This window comes from Balaenoptera physalus (genome assembly GCF_965194825.1).
Source record: "Balaenoptera physalus genome assembly, chromosome: 13".
Lineage (NCBI taxonomy): Eukaryota > Metazoa > Chordata > Mammalia > Artiodactyla > Balaenopteridae > Balaenoptera > Balaenoptera physalus.
Window position 1 is genome coordinate 26,908,252 of NC_138892.1, and position 19,471 is coordinate 26,927,722.

Consider the following 19,471-nt stretch of genomic DNA (forward strand, 5'->3'; position numbering starts at 1 on the left):
ATTGCTTTTCAAGGCTCACCTGATTAGGTCAGGTCCACCAAGGATAATTTCCAGATTTTAAGATCAGCTGATTTGGGACCTTAATTGCATCTGCAAAATCTCTTACCACTGCACCAAAATTAGTATTTGATTGAATAACTGGGGGAATGTGTGTGTGGGGGGGCAGGGGGAGCTGAGAACTTTGGGGGCCATCTTAGAATTCTGCCTACCATACCATCTAATCTTCAAAATTTAGCTCAAGGACTTCTGCCTTCCTCAATGCCTCTAGGCAGTTAGGTCCACCTCTGATTCCCCCACAACATCCAACACACTTAAAATGTGTCCACTGTTTTAACCTCTCCATTTCCCCCCAGCTGGGCTTTGAGTTTCTTGAGGGCAGGAACTAAGCCCTGGTCATCTTTGTATCCCCAGCATCTACAACAGCATCGAGCTCAATACATGTTGTGTTTGCTGCCTGACAGTGAGCCAGGTGCCCAAGCCAGGTCTCCAGGTAAAAAGAGCATTTTAATTAGAGTTGCCTAAGTTGCACGAAAAGCGCTGTTGATGGGGGCCAGAAAACAGGAAACATCAATGGTACCCGGTGCTCCCAAGGCTTTTAGCGATCAGTGGGCAAGTGCCGCCTCAGAAACCCCGTGGAGAACCAGCCCCGCTGTGTTGGTGAGGCGGATGTGCCACTAGGTGTCACTCCCGATTCAGTAGAGAGCCCCGGATCTTGGAAAGCAGTTTAGGCTTTTCTAGTGAAGGGAGCTGGTTAGATGACCCCCGCACCCATTGTTTTCTTCTGGTTCACACTCCAAAGCATCCCCTGTTCCTCACCTCCCTCCACGGACACAGTCTGGGTCTAAAAAAGGACAACAGAATCAAGAACTTCTAGGGTTAGGGCCACCTGACCATCTAATTCAATCTCCAGATTTTGCAACCAGAGTGGAGGGCGGGGAACGGAGCCGGCTTCGGCGCCCACGTGGGTGCGAGCGCCCCTCCCAGCTTTGGGCTGCTGCCAGGAGGCACAGGTGGGCCCCGACTCCCGGCCTAGAGGGTGTCCCGGCTGGTCCCGGGGCCTGCACCGCGGTGTGCCCCCAGGACCAGTTCCAGGGGCTTGGGGCGCTCTTAGCCTCTTTTCCGGCGCGGAAAAGGCACCTGCTCCTGCGCTCCAGAACCCAGAAAGGGGAAGATGACGTGGTCACAAGAGGGTCCTTAGGGCCCGATAAGACCTGCCATTTCTGATCGTCTCAAGCAGTCTCTTTTTTCTTTAGACTTTAAAGATGAGAAGCGGGGGGGGAGCACTCCGGCTTCCCGGGACCTGGGCCGTCAGTACCTGCAATTAACCGCAGGCAGTCCCCCTTGAGCCTGGAAAAGTTCGGGGCTGTAAGGGCAGGGGGTCGGAAGAAACTTGTGAAGAACACTTCCTGGGCGAGAGTTTGAGTCGTTTTTACTTCCCCTCCACTTTTCCCCCTGGAAGAAGGTAATATTTACTCTCGAGGTTCGGGACGGATTGAGGACGGACACAACGCCTGTGCGGACGCATTTTCCTTCACCCCCGGCAGAGGGCGCACCCCCTCCGCGCCCTCTCCCCGCTGGGCAAACCCACTCCCCGCCCACCCGCCCCAGGCCCTGCCTGGTCCAGGCTGGACCTCCAACCCCAGGTGCCTGCAGCCCTAACCTGGGGATAATTTCAAAGTCACTTCCGTCAGACCTTGCGCATAGCCTTTGAATATCTTGTTTCCTTTGCTCCCAGCAGATTTACTGTTCATCTTGTGACCATTAAGTGAATATTAAAATTCCTTTGCACTTCCTAAAGCGCTGGGTAATTGAGAGCTTACCTGGCTGGATGGAAATGGAGCTAAGGAAGCTGGCTCGGGATCCGGACTCCTGCTAGGGCTCATCCACGAAGTGAAATCTTCTCTATCAATACAATGCTTTCCTTTAAAATTTGCAAAGGAGTTTTCCCATGTAAACCTTGATGGATCCTGTTTGTTAAGCTCTTTCCTCTTTGCGTGAAAAGGTGGACTGATTCATTTATTTTTCAACAAGTATTTTATTGAGTGCCTTCTGTGCTCCAGATACCAGGGTGAAGAAGGCAGGCTTGGTTCCTGATTTTGGTGGAGCTAATGCTCTAGTAGGGGAGATATACTGAACAAATAATTGCAGGAAACATTAATTTGTTATGAGAGATATGCTACAAAGGAGAAGCAGAGGCTGCTGGGAGAGGGCGCCAGCAGGGAACCAGCTGAAGTCCTCACCTGAATCTTAGACACAACTTTCCTCCTTATTCACCCTGATGCTGTCTTCCCTGCCAACTGATACAAATCATGTCTCCCCCCCCTGCCCCAGAAAAGATGTCAGTGCCTTCAAGGCTGCACATCCCCAGGTGAGGTAATAGAGTCAGACTCTTGCTGGACTCTCCTCTTTACTCCTTCACACTCCTGGGCTGAGTGCCACTAGGCAAGGCATTAACTATTTTGCATGATGAAATTTACATTACAAATTTCTCCTGAGGCCTGATGACTAACAAGGTCTGAAAACAACAGTTCTGGGTACTGCCTCCTCCTTCTCCTCCTCAGTATTTATTAAGCATCTACTAGGAATAGCGCTGGGTGTTCAGCCAAGGATGCAAAAAAGCACTGGAGACAAAAGGAATATGCTAAAGGCTGAGCAGTGGTACAGACTAATAGCTCCCAGGGTTTGAGACTCTATGAACAGCTAAAAATGGGAGCTTTATTAATTAGGATCAGGTCCAGTTAATTAAGTAAAAGGATAAAAGAAGTTCGACATAACAGTGGCTTAAACAAGATAGAAAAAAGTTGATCTCTACTGTGAAAGTCTGGAGCTAGGTACTCTTGGATTGATAGGGCAGCTCGGCTCCAAGAAGCCCTCAGGGACCCGGGGACTCCTTCTGTCTAATTTCCCTGCTATGCTTAACCTCCATTCCTAAGGTCAGGGTCTTCTCAAGGTCCCAGATGGTTGCTCCAGTTCCAGCCATCACATCCATCAGGAGGGGGAAAAGGATAAAGAAGAGGGGCAAAGGGTGGATGGTAGATAACTTATAAAGAAGGTTCGCAGAATAAGACTCATCCAATTACAAGTTATTGGACAGAACTTCGATACATGGCCCTTCTAATTGCAAGGAAGATGGGATATACAGGTTTTATCTGGGGGAGCCAAAACTACAGATTCTGTTACTAGCAGTTTTTGCCATTGAGCCTGACTTAAGGTGTCAAATTTTAATTTTTGCCACTACGTATAAAATACCCTGCCAATTCTTCTTCCTTAATATATCACAAATCCGTCCTCAATGCCACAGCCCTTCGTAATTTCTCACCTTGCATTAACTCAACGGCCTCTCTCTGTTGCCAGGGTGATCAGTCCAAGATGCAAATGTGCTCATATTAGCCCTCTGCATAAAATGCCTTGGGGGATCCCTGTTGCCTTGAAAGAAAATGCAAACTCCTTAGTAAGACTAAAAGCCCTGTTGTCATCTCACCCCAGTATCTTCTCTAGCCTCATTTCTCATGACTTTTCCACATACACCAAACAATCCAGGTGCATTAGACTACTGGCAGTTCCCAGGATGTTTCCGTACCACCCTCTCAGTCTGGAATATTTTCTCCTCCATTCTTGGCAGCTGGCCAATTCCTACAGTCCTTTACAAACTTTGCTGAGGTTAACCTTCATCAGAATCTTCACCAATTTTATGTCCTACACCTCTGGTATCTTCCTGTTCTCCCTGCTACCTCAGTACACAAAGCCAGACCTACTCAAAGAACAGGATGCCATTGCCTGGGCAACAGTGAGAACCAGCCAATGGTTGGATCACCAGCTGGATTCGCAGTGCAGCTTCTGGCAGTGGACTTCCAGTTGGCACTGTTGGCCATGCCCTTTTTCTTGATAGACTCTCCCCCTCCTTGGTCATGCCTCTCCCCTGGCCCTCTCTACCCTGTCCCTGTTTCTTCTTATCCCGCTCACCTTGAAATGTTGATGTTTCCTAGAGATCAGTTTTTGCTCTTCTCTTGTCATTTCACATACATTCCCCAAGACTTTTGATTCCATTTCAAGACTTCAGGTGCCACCTACACCTATGCTTCTAAATCTGTATTTCCAGACAAATTTTCTCTTCTGAGCTTTGGATGTGACCGTCCAACTATACACTGAACACATGGAATAGGGAGGAGCAATTCCCCGTAAAGGAGGTGATGCAGCTTCACCCGCCCACCCCTACCCCTACCCCACCCCAGAGTATTGCCCATGCAGGGCAGGAATCTGCAGAACGACCCTCTGCTGTGCTTGCTTCTTGGCGCAGAGTGTACATCCCACTTAGACAGAGCCACCAGCCAAGTTTGGATGCCGGGAAGGATGCCCGGCACATGTACAGCAGGTGCTTACAGATACGTGATGAATGGGACTGAGTGGGGGAGAAGGAGAACTATCACCGAACCCCGTCAAAGACACTATTCAATGTTCGGGTGGGTGGTTGGCCTGTTGAGGCTTCTCCCTGACTTGGGTGTGGTCACAGCTGGCACATTCCAGGACAGAGAAGCCACTGACACGTGTATTTACTTCAACTATTGCCACCCACTCCCATCTCACATGCACCCCAAGCTCCAGGTATGAAGAACTACTCTCCTGGCTGAGAGAGGGGCTCCATATCCCACTTGCCTGAGTCAGCTTCATTGCAAACCTGATGCCATGATTTGGGGTCCATTTGGGTTGTGTGGAAATGATCTCTAGGGGGTGTAAGGCCACTGATGAAAGCATCTGGGTCTATTTCATAAGGCTTGTGTTCCTGCTGGGCAGGGGCTCAGTGGATATTTCTTTTTTTTTAAATTGAAGTATAGTGGATTTACAATGTTGTGTTAGTTTTTGGTGTACAGCAAAATGATTCAGTTACATATATATATATACACACACACACACACATATGTATACATATATATGTATATATATATATACTTTCTCATATTCTTTTTCATTATAGATTATTACAAGATATTGAATATAGTTCCCTGTAAATGGACATTTCTGAGACACCACTAATAAGCTCAGGTTTGACCAAAGATCTCCCTCTGGAGAGATGTTCTTTTCTCCTTTCTTCCAGGCAGCATTCTCTTCATTATCACAGAAGACCTCTGAGGCTGTGAGGGGGAAAGAAGGGCTGGCTGGCTCACTGGCACTGAGAGAAATGGGACACATCATCAGAAAGTTTTGCATATTGTAAAATTTAAAGGCTCTAAGGGAATACTGTGGCATGTGTATATATATATGAAACAACCTAAATTTCCATTGACAGATGAATGGATAAACAAAATGTGGTATGTACCTATAGTAAAATATTATTCAGCCTTAAAAAGGAATGAAATTCTGATACATACTCCAACATGGGTAAACTTTGAAGACATCACGCTAAGTAAAACAAGACAGACCCCAAAGCACGAGTATTGTACAATTCCACTTATGTGAGATATGCAGAATAGTCAAATTCATAGAGACAGAAAGTAGAATAGTGGTCACCAGGGGCTGGAGGGAGAGAGGAATGGGGGACTATTGTACAAGGTTTCAGCTGGGGATGATGGAAAGTTCTGGAGATGGATGGCAGTGCTGATAGCATGATGATGTGAATGTACTTAATGCTACTGAGTTGTATACTTTTAAATGGTTAAAATGGTAAAATTTTATGTTATGTGTATTTTACCACAAATGTATATATCCACAAATGTAAAAAATGTATATCTGAATCACTTTTCAGATGTATCTTTTACTTGTCTAGCAGATGTCAGAAATTGTAGTTGAATTGCTTTTAAAATGTCTGCTATAAATTTGTTTACATCAGAGTGCCAGTTGGTCCCAAAACAATTTTAAGGAAAGGAGAGTGTGAGTGTGTGTGAATGTGTGTATGTGTTGGAGTGTGAGAGAACCTAGGTTACAATCCAGTGAATAAAAAGAACAGGTAATGATCCTTTATGTTGGAATTAACTACCACTTACATGTTCCTATAAATTTTGTTTACACACTTTTCTAATGGCAGGAGAAAGCTGAATCACTTTTTATGAAAAATAGTCCATGAAATTCAACTTTTCTTTCCAAATAAACTTTAGAAAGACTGTATATGAGGAAATAAGGAGACACCAGTCCAGCCAGCCAGGTCAATGGAATCAGTTCAGTGGATTCATGTGGTAACCAATGTTGCAGTCAGATTCACATCCTCTCAGGGATGTGAAACATCATTTACGTTAGTATCTTCCCGGTGCCTTATCCATCTAGCAAGCAATAAGCACTTGCTGAATTGAAAGTTTAGTGGGCTAACTTTCCCTAGAGTCAAAGCTTTAAATTAAAAAAAAAAAAATGCATCTAATAATAGAATTTCAGACATGTGCCATGACAGGAAACTACTCATCTAGTCCAAAAATGTGTCTTAAAAAAAAAAATTAGTAAAAGAAAAATCAAGTTGGAAGTCTTACCAAAAAAAAAACAAAAAACAGGTAAAACTGAGATGTTTAAAACAGGTGGAGAAGTCCCCCACATTCTAGCTGCTCTCTTTCTTCTGTGTGGAGATTTTGCAGAAAATTGCAAATGTCCTATTTCACCAAATTCAAAGTCTGAGGCACAAACATACCTAACTTTGTCAGTTTTAAATGTAAAACTTTAGGTAAAAGCAGGTGTGTGAGCAGTTGTCACCCAGATGACTGTGGAAGTGAAATTCATTCATTCCAGCAAATATTTATGAGCATATGATGTGTCAGGCAGTAGGGGCAGAAAATGAATTAAGCATAACCCCTCAAATTCCTGTAAGCAGGACTGGCTACAGAATTTGGGGCCTGGTGCAAAATGCAAATGCAGAGCCTGTTAGAAAAGTAGGGAGAATTTCAAGTTGATGACAGCAGAGCATTAAGCCAAGCCCGGGGTCCTTCTAAGTGCGGGAGTGGAGGGCGGCCAGGCTGGGTCAACTGCAGGGGCTTGGCCTGTGAAGCCAGGTGCCTCCAGAGTCAGATGCTGACATAAGGCTCCAGTCTGTGGACGAGCCGGGGAGAGCAGGGTCCCAGCAACAGGGTGTCTCATTGCCACGATTATACTGCATCTCACTTTGACTTCAGCAAGTCTCTTTTACCTTTTAAGACACGATTGAACACCTGTCTATGGCACAGTTCAATGAGTGTTCTTGCGCTAATATCCTCCATTCAGTCAGGTTATAACCTTGTCATATTCCGTTTTTGCATCTCCATCTCTACCCCGACTCCCCTACAACAGTCAGCAGCAGGCCAGGTAAATGGTAGGTACACAATATACTCATTAAAAGGCTCAACATTTGATTCTGGAGTAAAATATGGGTAGGATAGGATGATTATGAAAACTAAATTACACCTAGGATTAGGATGATGGTGGGAACTATGGTTTACACTTACTATATACTAGGCACTGGGTTAGAGTTTAACGGAAACTTTCGAATTTAATTCTCATAAATAAACTTCTAAAATAGGTACTTTTGTCTCCATTTCAGAGGAGAGAAACTGTGGTTCAGAGAGATTAAGGAACTTGCTCAAGGTCACACAGGTGGTCAGGGATGGAGCAGGGATTCAAACCTAACTTCAAAGCTCTTGAAATTCCCACGAAGTTGCTAGCCCCCTACCCCACCCCCTGCCTCTCCGCTTCCTAAAATCTGATGAAAAGAACAGAAGTTACTCTCAAAACTAAAGAGTACAAGTTTTCTATCTTGATGCCATTTGGAAATGGGTCTTATAATTTCTGAACCCAGGATAGAAAATACTCAGGAAGATAGTACTTCAGTGCACATGATAAGAAAAGTATCGACGCCAAGTCCAAATCAATTCAATTACTACTTATTGAGCGACTATTAAGTGTAAGAAGCTGTGCTGGATGCTGCGGAGGACACGAGATGAACAGATGGAGAAAATGCCCTCAGAGAGAAGGTTAAGACACGCACACAGATGGACAGAGAATGGAACAGAATATGGTGCGTCCACATGGACACCCAAAGAAATTGTCTGCCTAGAAGAACAGGCTAGGCTTTTGGAAGAGGGTGGTGCTTTTGGCCTAGAACAATGGGCAGGACTCTGGGAGGAGGAGGGACCGGGGGCTGTCCAGGCAGGATGGGGGGTGCACGGTGCGTGTCTGGAGTCTTACCCCTGAGCAGGGTGGAGTGCTGGTGGGGCGGGCACAGTGGAGGAATCTGTCAGGGCAACTTCATGGCAGGCCTTGGACCAACACTGGGGCACCTGTACTCCCTTTAGTAAGGTGAGCCTCCAACAAGTGTTAACCAGGAGACAGATATGATTAACACTGGGCACTAGGAGATTGAAGCTGTCAGCCGTGAGACGGAGGGAGGGCGGGGGAGCAAGAGCTGAGGGGGGGGACCTGAGGCTAATCCAGGTGAGAAACAGCCAAGGTCTGAACTTGGGTGGGCTGAGGGGATGTTTTAAAGACTCTTTAGAAGATACTTTCTCTTTAAAAATTAAAGAAAAAAATCTGTGAAGGGGAGATCACATGTAGGTAAAACACCCCTTTGTTCTATGAAGTTTCTGGAAGCGAGACAAATTCAAGATACTATCGCTATTATTCAGCCTAAGGATATTTGTCTACAATTCTTGTTGGCTCCTGTGGGATCTGGCTCCCCTGGACTCCCCAGCAGCAGCCTGGCCTCTCAGGAAAATAGCCATCGCACAAGGAGAAACCCATTGCGTTAAACTTCTGCACGTATGTGGCGTCTTCTGTAACATTCCACCCTGCTTGGGCAACCGGACAGTTTAAAATGCACAGTATTTTAAGGAAGAGATCATTTATGGTGGGTAGAAGATCAGATCAACCAAACCTGCAAGTCAAGCCTGCTTTAGAAATCTTTCATTCTTTGGGCATCAAAACAAGCTCAACAGGGCAACACTTGGACCAGTTGAGCCAGGACCAGTTTCTTAAGATCCCAAGGTCCCGGGAAAAGGCATGGGAAGGGGCCTTTCCTTGGCCTCCCATGGCACGCCTTATAACTGGAGGTCTGTCATTACGGGAGACAGCACAGGGATGCCACACGGGGCAGAAAGGAAAAAAAGCAGAGAAAAATCTGACCCATCAGTATAGCTCAAAGTAATTAAAATAATGTTTTGTTTGCGAAATGCTAGCAGATTGGAAAATACCACGCCAATCAGGGAAGCATGTGGAGCCCAGGATGCTGTAATTCTCACCCTGCCTAATCTGCTAACACATTCTGGAGCTGTGGCGACCACAGAGCAGTGTCTGCATTGAAGGAAAGCCAAGCAGCCCATCTATCACCTCCAAGAAGGGAAAATGCGGTAAATTCAGGAAAAACACTACTTCAAAATGTCAGTGCTGTGCAATGCTTTCAGGAGAGGGGACATGGAAAAACAGCCAGCAGGCGCTGGCTGGAGGAGACTGACAGAGGTGACTCGGATCAATCGATGCTGATGTGTCCCAGCTAGTCAGCCAAGAGTTGCAAAGCTGGTCAGCTTCTTGGTGCAGGAAAGGAGACCTGGGGCGGCTGACAGATGGAGATGGTGTGGCTAATTCCGAGGTCCAGATGGGCTTTCTTGCTCTGGGCGTCCAGCAGGGCTTCTAAACCGCCTCCGGAATTAAAGGATCCTTTCTCCTTGTCTTCAGCAGTCTGTTGGAAGGAAAGCTTATTTGCCCCACTCCTCGTGATCCCTACAAAATAGCGGACCCTTCCTCCACTCCTCCCTGGCGAATATAACTGGAGGAACAGTTCCAGCCCTTCCTTCTAGTCTTCCTGGGGAAGATGGGGAGAGGGCATGGTGCCTACCCACCTTGCTCAGCACTTCTGCCTGCCCACAGGTCCCCAGTTCCCCTCCACTCTGCCACGGGTCCTGTATGCGATGCCCCATGGCAGTTTATCCTGTGACCAGTGCGTGATTTCATCTTAGTGGGAGGAGAAGATGCTTCTTTGGGCCTTGGATCCCAGCCAGGTCTTCAAACCAGCCTTCTCGGCAAGAAGGTCATCCATGTGATCTTTGATTCTTGTGTATTACTTCCCCATTGGTTCAGAATCCAGAGGGGAGGAGAAATAGGATTCATTTACACTCTCAAATCCCCAATGCTGTGGAGAAACTCAGGAAGTGAAATGCCAAGTATAAGTGTCAGTAACACTTTCCTTGTTTCCCTTGCCTTGAGTTGCTATTAAAGAACAAGATCAGAATTTAGCACTGAGAGCACACCTACTCTCTACAAAAACAAAGTTGTGAAGGTTTAAAGGTACAAACGATTGGAACAGGAAAGCTCGGTGGACTAAAGGCAGGTTCTCTGGAGAGAACACTGCCCCCTGTGTTCTTTAGGAGGAGACAGTGCTTTGGCCCCCTGCCCACTCCACCCATCTTCTCTTGTCTGTCACACTGGGCCACCCGTGATAGACACACTCATGGTCTGAGAAGGGCTTTACCTTTCCCAGCGTGATACAGAGCATCTGGGCCTTCTGTTTTCCTCTGATTTACTGAGCTGGCCCAAGGGCCTGTCTAGGTCACCCTCCCGTGCAGAGACGTCTGGCAGGGTCCAAAGCTTTTCAGCTCTCAGCGGTGATGTGGAAAATCACAGAAGCCAAGAGCTCACTTGGGAAGCCAGAGGGGACTTCTGAGGACAGTGTCTTTAATGTGGGGGTCAGAAATCACTAACCTCTCCAAGCTTCCCCCTTGTAAGTTTTCTCGTGGCGGGGAGGGTGATTAAAATTAAGAGAAGATTGAAAATATTGCTGTGAGGTGACCTATATAAATCATGACTTTAAAAAAACTTTCTGGGACTGGTGGTTGACTTTAAGGGGATTAAAAAAAATCTATCACGGGACAGGGATCTGGCTATGGTTTTGTGGTGATTAAATTACCCCCAGGGACTGGAGTCCTTACACTCTGAGGGGCAGCCCTGGAACCAGGTACATCATAGTAGAGAGGAAAGGACACAGCTTTGGGAATGAACAGACCTGGATTCAAAGCCAGTTCTGCTACTTACTAACTCAGCAAGTTACTTAACTTTTTTGAATCTCAGTTTTCTTATCTGTAAAATGGGGATAAAGTATCTGTCCCTCAATCACTTTATGGCTAGAATTAAATAAATAACATACCCAACTTCTTAGTATGGTATCTAATGTACAGTAAGCATTCAGTAGCTATTGATTTTTATTATTGTTTGCATAAAAATTCTATCCCTTCTCTGTTAATACTCATAACTAACAATTATAAGCGCTGATTATCTGCCAGGTTGCTAAGCAACAGTGCTCCAGAATTTCTATATATCAGATTTTAAGAGGGGCTAGGGAATTTGTCTTGTGGCCGCATTTGCATATTCTTCAACAAAATATTGAGAAACACCCACCTGTCACCCTTCAATAGACTCTGTTCCTTTTGGGGTACTTTGTGAGGGAAGATGATAGACATTATTAAGGGGCCTAAAATTCTTTACAGATGTCATCTCAATCCATGACAACCTTAAAGTAGGAATTTACAATTGTATTAGTTTGGGTTAACACTAGTTTTAACAAATCCCCAAATCTCTGAGCTCTAACATGATTAAAAGCTGATTTCTCACTCACTTCAGTCTATTCTGAGTAATCCTGGGTACGCAGCCTTCTGTGTGATGTAGGAATCTAGGCTCCTTCCATCTGTGCCTCTGCCCTCCTCTAAGTCTTCAGAATTCTCTCCTTTCAGTAGTTGGTTGGGGAAAGAATTGGTAGGGGAATCACTCACTTCTTACCCACTCTGGTCAGGGACAGTCACTTCTGCTCACACCCCATTGGTGACAATCAGTCACGTGTGGCCACAAGGGGGACTTGGAAATGTAGGTGCTGACTGGGCAGCCATACACCTGCACTGTGGATGGGTGGCCAGCCGGCCGCCTCTGCCACAAGAACTGTCCTTATTACAGCTGGAGAGAGCAAGGCTTAGGGGGCTGAACTGACTAGTCTAAGGGCAGAACCAACAGGGGGTTGACTGCAGACTTTGCCTTTTTAATGATTACTCCAAACTGCCTCTGACAGTGGCCACTGACCATCGGGGAAAGAAGAATAAGGCATAAGGAGAAAAGGCTTCCCTGATTCATCTCTCTCCTCTATTTGGGGGCACTCTCAGGATGGAGCTCTCGAGTCCCACACGTTCTCATTTCTGCCAGGTTTGCAGTTGAATTCCCAGGATGCCGGAAAACAGAACTGCAGAGCCCCACGGTCTATTGTGCAAGTGTCTCATCCACCCAGCTCTTCATGGCAAGCCCATTTATTTTGACTCTGTCACACAGGTGAGTTGGTTCTACTTTTAAGGGTCTCTAGAGAAGTAGACAGATGCTTCCTCCGTAACCCACTCCAGTGTTTCAGTGTTCTGTTCCTATAGTAGACGCTGGGGTACACAACCCAGCTCCCCCGTTATGGGCCAGTGCATGCATCCCACAGCTGCTATAAGTGTTGGCTGCTATGGGATCTCAGCTGCACCCTCCTCAAGAATTGTCCTCAGCCAGCGGGGACCTCCTCACTCAGAGACACTTGGGAGATTATTGTCCCCTCACCCTCTCAGGGCTGGTGGTCTGCCCCAATGCCTGATTGATACTGAGGTATAAAATTCTGGTCCTCTTGCCTTGAGGTGACACAATTCCTTGATGTTATATAAGCTCCAGAGTTCCCTCTGGGATCAGGCTGGGGCTAGACTTGAGGGGAACCCACATCTTTATCTTCTTCTCCTGCTCTAACCCACTTCCCTAAGTCCCTTACATTCTCTTCCCGAAATCTCTCCCAGAAGACCACCAATCTCTGCTTTCAGGGAACCAGCTCGAAGACAGTGCCCAATCAGGAAACACTTATTCTTCTAACCAGAAGCCTCCATCCTTGGAGGTCATAGCAAACAGCTGATCACTCTTTGCAACTACCTCATAATTTGAAGACTTTTAAAATGCCCGCTTCTCTCCCACCTTCTTTTCTTTTGAAAGAATTCTAGCTTTGTTAACCACTGTTCAGTTCTTTTTTTAAAATATCTGTGCCTCCAGGGATCACCATCTTCCCATTGGCCTTGAGGGTCTTCACTCCTCCAGGGATAATCAGATTGTCTCCAATTTGCTTTATTAAGCCATCTTCCATGTAAATATCAGCATAAAAGGATTGATCATCGTTGATGATTCTGCCTCCCTTGATGAGAAGACGGTCACTCCCCAGTGAAGAGAAAGGCATTTGCAAAACTGTCTGTGCTCTATCAAAATGACTTGTGATTTTGTAAGCTCTATGGTTTCAGTTTTAATGTCAACATCACTGCCCAGAACATGGGAGTCTAGAATTGACCCATTTTGCAGGAAATGGGCTAATGGAAGGATTATTCTGTAGAGCATCATTACTACAACCAACTGTAACAATGGTGAATGGTTTTACCATCTCAAAAGACTTTCTCGGGACTTCCCTGGTGGCGCAGTGGTTAAGAACCCGCCTGCCGATGTAGGGGACATGGGTTCGAGCCCTGGTCCGGGAAGATCCCACTTGCTGCGGAGCGACTAAGCCCACGCGCCACAGCTACTGAGCCTGCGCTCTAGAGCCCGTGAGCCACAACTACAGAGCCTGTGTACCACAACTACAGAGCCTGAGCTCTAGAGCCCACGAGCCACAACTACTGAAGCCCGTGCACCTAGAGCCTGTGCTCCACAACAAGAGAAGCCACCACAATGAGAAGCCCGTGCACCACAACGAAGAGTAGCTCCCGCTCGCCGCAACTAGAGAAAGCCCGCGCACAGTGATGAAGACCCAACATGGCCAAAAATAAATAAATAAACTTATTAAAAAAAACCCCAACTTTCCCGTCTTTATGTCATTTAGCCATCATAACTCTGTGGGAGGAAGTTTTATTTATTTATTTTTAAAGAGAAGATTTGAGTAAATAGAGGTGAAATGTGTTGCTTAAGTTCATGGAGCTAAAGGAATAATTAGCATAGCAAAGACCGGAAAGAGGGGTTCTAACCTCCAGGCCTGGGCTCGTTTTATGACTTTCATCCCTTCCCTGATCTATGACCTTCCTGTATGGATAATTTTATGATGCTGTATCAGTGAGGAACTGTGTTTGGCTGACTGTAAGAGAGCCCTAAGAATAAAGACCCCCAGGCTTTCTTTTCTCACACAAAAGGAAGTCTGGGAGGGAAGCAGCCTGGGGCTGTAGGCAGCTTCACAAAGTCATCAGAGACTTGAAATCCTTCGACTTTCTGTCCTACCATTTGGGGTCTTGATGGTCCTTTGACCCATCTTTTCTTGGCCCAAGATGGTTGCTGGAGCCCCAGCCATCATAGGTGAGTTCCAGGCAGTGAGGTGGAGGAAGGAAAGAAGAAAGGCATGCTCCTTCCCTTTAAGGAGATTTCTGGGAAGTCTCACACGGCACTTCTGTTCACTTCTCATTGGCCAGACAATACACTTACACCTAGAGGGTAATGAAGCTGAAACCCCAGAGTTGTTCATTGCCAGGGTCCCTTCCAGATGTTTATGCCTAATTTTGTATTATTCTCAATCATGTCCAGGAACAATTTATTGAGCCTTACTGTGTGCAAGTTGCTCTCCTAGGCATAGAAAGGAGACCAAAGCAGGACTGGATGTAGGTCAGAATCACTAGCGGCTCTTGGCACAGCCCTGAGGATTCTGATGTGCTCCTGTAGGCAGACTGTCACGTGTCATCTTCTCTCCACCCTCACCTTGATTTATGGGGTGGTGATGGGGTGGTACTGTCAGGAGGGTGCTGTGCATGTTTAGAGGAAAGATCAAGGATCACGGATCTAGGAGGGCGTCTCATCCGTAGTTGGCGTATTTTAGGAAACATGCATAGTCTATTTGTTTAGTTGTGCCCCACTTACTTCTGAAAAGGAAAAAAACACCTTCTTCACCATGATTAAAATGAAGGTAAAGATGGTAAATGGAAGATCAGAGGCAGAAGCTAGGTTGGAGCTTTTTAGCTGTCTTGGTTAAAACGGAGAGTTGCAAGAATCCGTTACTATGACTATCCAGCAAGAGGGGCAGGCCGGTCAGTGGGAGACAGAGTGCTTTCCTTAGCATTGAACTCTAGGAGATTTATTGTGACAGATTTGTTTTCGAGGCATTAAACATACATTGTATGATGTGTAATAATAACTTTGCAGAAAGCGGGGAGGTAGTCTTCAAGGAGTTATTTCTTATATCAAGCCTGGAAAAGTCTGGAGTTAAATTTTTAAATACCATGTTTTGTTGGATCTAAGACACCACTGATAATAGATACACTACTATTTTGTGTGTCACTAAGAAAGGGAAAACATTGCCAAATAAATTATGACTTCCCATAGCCGGTGATGCATTCTAATTTAAAAGATGTTAAAATGTGAAAAAGCTCACCTTAATATCAGTGGTATGTGGTACTCATTTAATGAATACATGTCTGCAGAGAGATACAGTAGCATAATATAGAATGTAAGCTTTCTCATGGCATGAGTTAACACAGAGGTAGAATTTAAAGAACGTTCATCTGGGATGTTCTGCTAACTGGGAAGAGATGTTTACAACCATGGAAGAAAAAACCCTAAGAATCCCATACCTAGTTCTGTGACCAAACTGTCTGAAGTAGCCTTCTGGAGGTCTGAGTTGACATGGGCACCTATTAGACACAGGTTGGCCACAGAACCAGGTTTGGGGCTCTAAAGCTTTGTCCTGGGGGATGTTGACATTCGCCCTTAATTTGTATGGGACCTTGGGTTACTTAACCTATTTCTCTGAAACAATGCTTACTGTATCTCACAGGGTATTGAGAAGATCAAATAAATTAGTCACTTTAAAAAGAACTTGCCAGAGGAGGGAGTGGAAAGGAAAATCTAACTACTTACATATAAAATAATAATTCTTATCATAACAATATCCAACATCAATGAGTGCTTCCTCTGTGCCATGCCTGCCTTAAAGGGGACGGCAGGTACCGTTGGTGGCCAACAAACAGCTATTCTTTGCCTTCTTCTTCCTGGTCGGCCGAGCCCGCTTCCTGGAGAAAGCGGCTGAACTTCTCAGATATTTATTTTCCTTGCTTTCCTTTCTGCCAGGGTCAGGGTTCTCCAAGTGTGAAGATACTTGGGGGTCCCTGAGACCCTTTCAGGAATCTGTAAGGTCAAAACTATTTTCAAAATTATATATGCCATTATATCTATCTGTCTGTCTATCATCGTCATCATCATCTATCTCCAATGATAGATGTGTGTGTATACAAGTCCAACAAAATATTATTATATAATTATTTCAAAATGTTACTTGCCCTTCTCCCCATGTTGTCTTTTGCACTCATGTTACAATAGCAACGGTAGGTAAAACTTGCTGGTGGCTTAGCATGAATCATGGCACCAAACTGTAGTCACTGTACTCTTCCCCACCACACAGAGTAACAAAAACAAAACCCAAAAAACATTTTACTTAAGAATGTCCTTGAAGCAGTAAAACTTATTAATTTTATTACATCTTCACCTTTGACTTGAGAAGTACACATGAAGCATTTCTACTGCAGAGCAAATGATGGTTGTCCTGAGAAATTTGTGCAGTTGTTTGAGCTGCAGACTGAAGTAGCTGTTTGTTTGTTTCTCACGGAACACCACTTTTACTTGAAATAACAACTGACAGACAAACTATGATCATTCAGGCTTGGATGTTTGTTAGAAATGTTTTCAAAAAATGTAGTGAGTTAGGCATATCAAGGAAAAGAATGAATAATATTTGCTGCCCATGATAAAATTCAAGCTTTCAAAAGAAATGAGAGTGAGATTGGTGGTGATATTAATGAATGTGATATTTTTATTTTTATATTGTACAACGAAATGTGTCAACATTTGGAAGATTTGTGTAATTCAGTGACTAATATTTTCCAAATGACCAATCCACATATTACAAAATTCAAAGTACTGGGTTTTAACGTAATCAAGAATGGAAAATTCCTTGGTATGTTTTCAGATTTCATACTGCAACTAACCATTAAGAAACTACTACTTGTCAAGTTTTGGTGCAATATCAGAGAATATTTACAACTACCTGAAAAAGCTGTTACCATACTTCTTCTTTTCCAATTACATATTTATATGAGCTGGATTTCTACATATACCTCAACTAAAAGAACATATCACAATAGTCTGAGTGCAGAAGCAGATATTGGAATATAGCTGTCTTCTATTATTTCTCTCAAGCTAGACACTGAAGAAATTTGCAAAAATGTAAAATGATGCCACTCTTTTTGCTAAATTTTTCTTTGGAAATGATAGTTATTTTTCATAAAAATATTTGTAACTGGTTTATTATTGTCATTTAAATGAATGAATAACTATTTTAGAAATGTCTTAGCTTTAATTTCTAATATGATAAATATTGAAAGATATAAAACAAAAGCTCTCTAGGGTCTTTAATATTTTTTAATAGTGTAAAGGGGTCCTGAGGGCAATAATGTTTGAGGACCCTGAGCTAGGACACTGTCATATGATCGAGTCTTGACCAATGAGTCCTGAGAAACGTCTGGATGGGGGTGGAGTAGGCAATGGTCTTCTAAGAAAGGTTTTTCTCCTTCAGAAAAAAGTTCCTGTGCATGGAAGTGACTGTGTGAAGATACGATTCTCATAGCTGAGGCAGCTTGCAACCTTACGGAGAGAAGCTGGAGCATTAAAGCCAAATAGCTGGCAACTCAGGTCCCACACAACACAAAAGCCCAGGCATTGACCATTACACCCTACTGCTGCTGGCAGTAAGCTGACTCACTTTGTTGTACAGCAAAAACTAACACAACATTGTAAAGCAATTATATTCCAATAAAGATGTAAAAAAAGGGGCTTCCCTGGTGGCGCAGTGGTTGAGAATCTGCCTGCTAATGCAGGGGACACGGGTTCGAGCCCTGGTCTGGGAAGATCCACATGCCGCGGAGCAACTGGGCCCGTGAGCCACAATTACTGAGCCTGCGCTTCTGGAGCCTGTGCTCCACAACAAGAGAGGCCGCGATAGTGAGAGGCCCGCGCACCGCGATGAAGAGTGGTCCCCGCTTGCCGCAACTGGAGAAAGCCCTCGCACAGAAACAAAGACCCAACATAGCAATCAAGCAATCAATCAATAAATAAATTAAAAAACTTTAAAAAAAAAAAAAAAGAATGGCAGGGAAAGACCTAAACCTGAAAGTAACAAGGGTTTGCGTATACAGTTCCACCCCCATCTGAAAGCAGAGCGCTTCTAGGTAATCTTTTCTAAGGAAAGACGGCATCAAGTGAACAGTATCCCCCGCTTTCCCAAAGTTAGCATTACCCGACTTGGCTTTTATGGAAGACCTACATTAGTACCTGTTTTTTTGCTAACAGAAAGAAATCTGAAGAGGAGTTTTGCTTTTACAAAAAACGTTGTTACCTGTACTAATGTAGGTAAAAAGTGGGGGATACATGTATTGTCTCTTAAAAGCCAGCAGGGTGATGGCTTATAGAAATGGCCTATAGAGCAGGGGTCCCCAGCCCCTGGGCCGCGGACCAGTATGGGGTCTGAGTCCTGTTAGGACCCGGGCCTCACAGCGGGAAGTGAGTGGCGGGCGAGCGAGTGAAGGCTTCACGTGCCGCTCCCCATTGCTCCCCATCATCCGCATTACCTCCTGAACCACCCCCCACCCCCCGCCCCGTCCATGGAAAAACTGTCTTCCACAAAACCGGTCCCTGGTGCCAAAAAGGTTGGGGACCGCTGCCATAGAGCACATAGGAGCCATGAGATAATCAGCCCCCATGGACTGGGCTACAATTTTAGGAAAATTTGGAGAGGTTTTATAGCAGCTTGAAGAGTGTTGAATAGTGTGGCGCTGTTCCCCCAAACAATTCATGTCCATCTGGAACCTCTGCATGTGACCTTATTTGAAAATAAGGTCTTTGCAGATGTGATTAATTAACTTAAAACTGAGGTCATACTGAGTTGGGGTGAGCCCTAAATCCAATGACTGATGTCTTTACGAGAGAGAGGAGACAGAGACAGACACAAGGAAGAAGGCCATGTGATGACAGAGGCAGAGGTTGGAGGGATGTAGCTACAAGCCCAGAAAGGCAAGGAAGCTGCCAGAAGCTAGGAAGAGGCAAGGAAGGAGTCACCTTGAGAGACTTCAAAGGGGGCATGGCCCCGCTGACATCTTCATTTCATAATTCTAGCCCCTAGAGGAACTGTGGGAGAACAGGTTTCTGCTGTTTTGAGCTGCCTGGTTTGTGGCATTTGGCTATGGTAGCCCTAGGAAATGAATACAGGGTTCAAAGGAGCGTCTTCATGGTATTTAAGGTTAGGAAAATCAGCTGTCTGAGAATCTAAAGCCTAGAACAAGAGAAAAAACACTTATTTTTCTTGAGTCCAAGCTTAATGTGTTTTTCATAAAGGAAAGTAAGCAGCTGTTTTCTATGCCTACCCTGGAAAGAACGAGAAATGGCCACCTGGAAAGCTTTCCACTGGGAGTCTAGTTGTGGCTTTAGTTCTGCATCCTGCTTCTAGTTCTGTTGGGCTACTGGGCTT

General features: G+C 45.0%; 2 long non-coding RNA genes across 2 annotated transcripts in view; one reads left to right on the forward strand and one right to left on the reverse strand.

The window, feature by feature from the left end:
• Nucleotides 1–4,907: 4,907 nt before the first annotated feature.
• Nucleotides 4,908–19,471, reverse strand: part of LOC309640453 — a 124,762-nt gene continuing 110,198 nt past the window's right edge. The window contains exon 2 of the long non-coding RNA XR_014252236.1: nt 4,908–9,619. This is a non-coding gene — a long non-coding RNA (uncharacterized lncRNA). The remainder of the gene's footprint in view (nt 9,620–19,471) is intronic.
• Nucleotides 9,627–16,370, forward strand: LOC309640454. The gene is made up of 2 exons (XR_014252237.1): nt 9,627–12,246; nt 12,985–16,370. It is a non-coding gene; the product is annotated as an uncharacterized lncRNA (long non-coding RNA).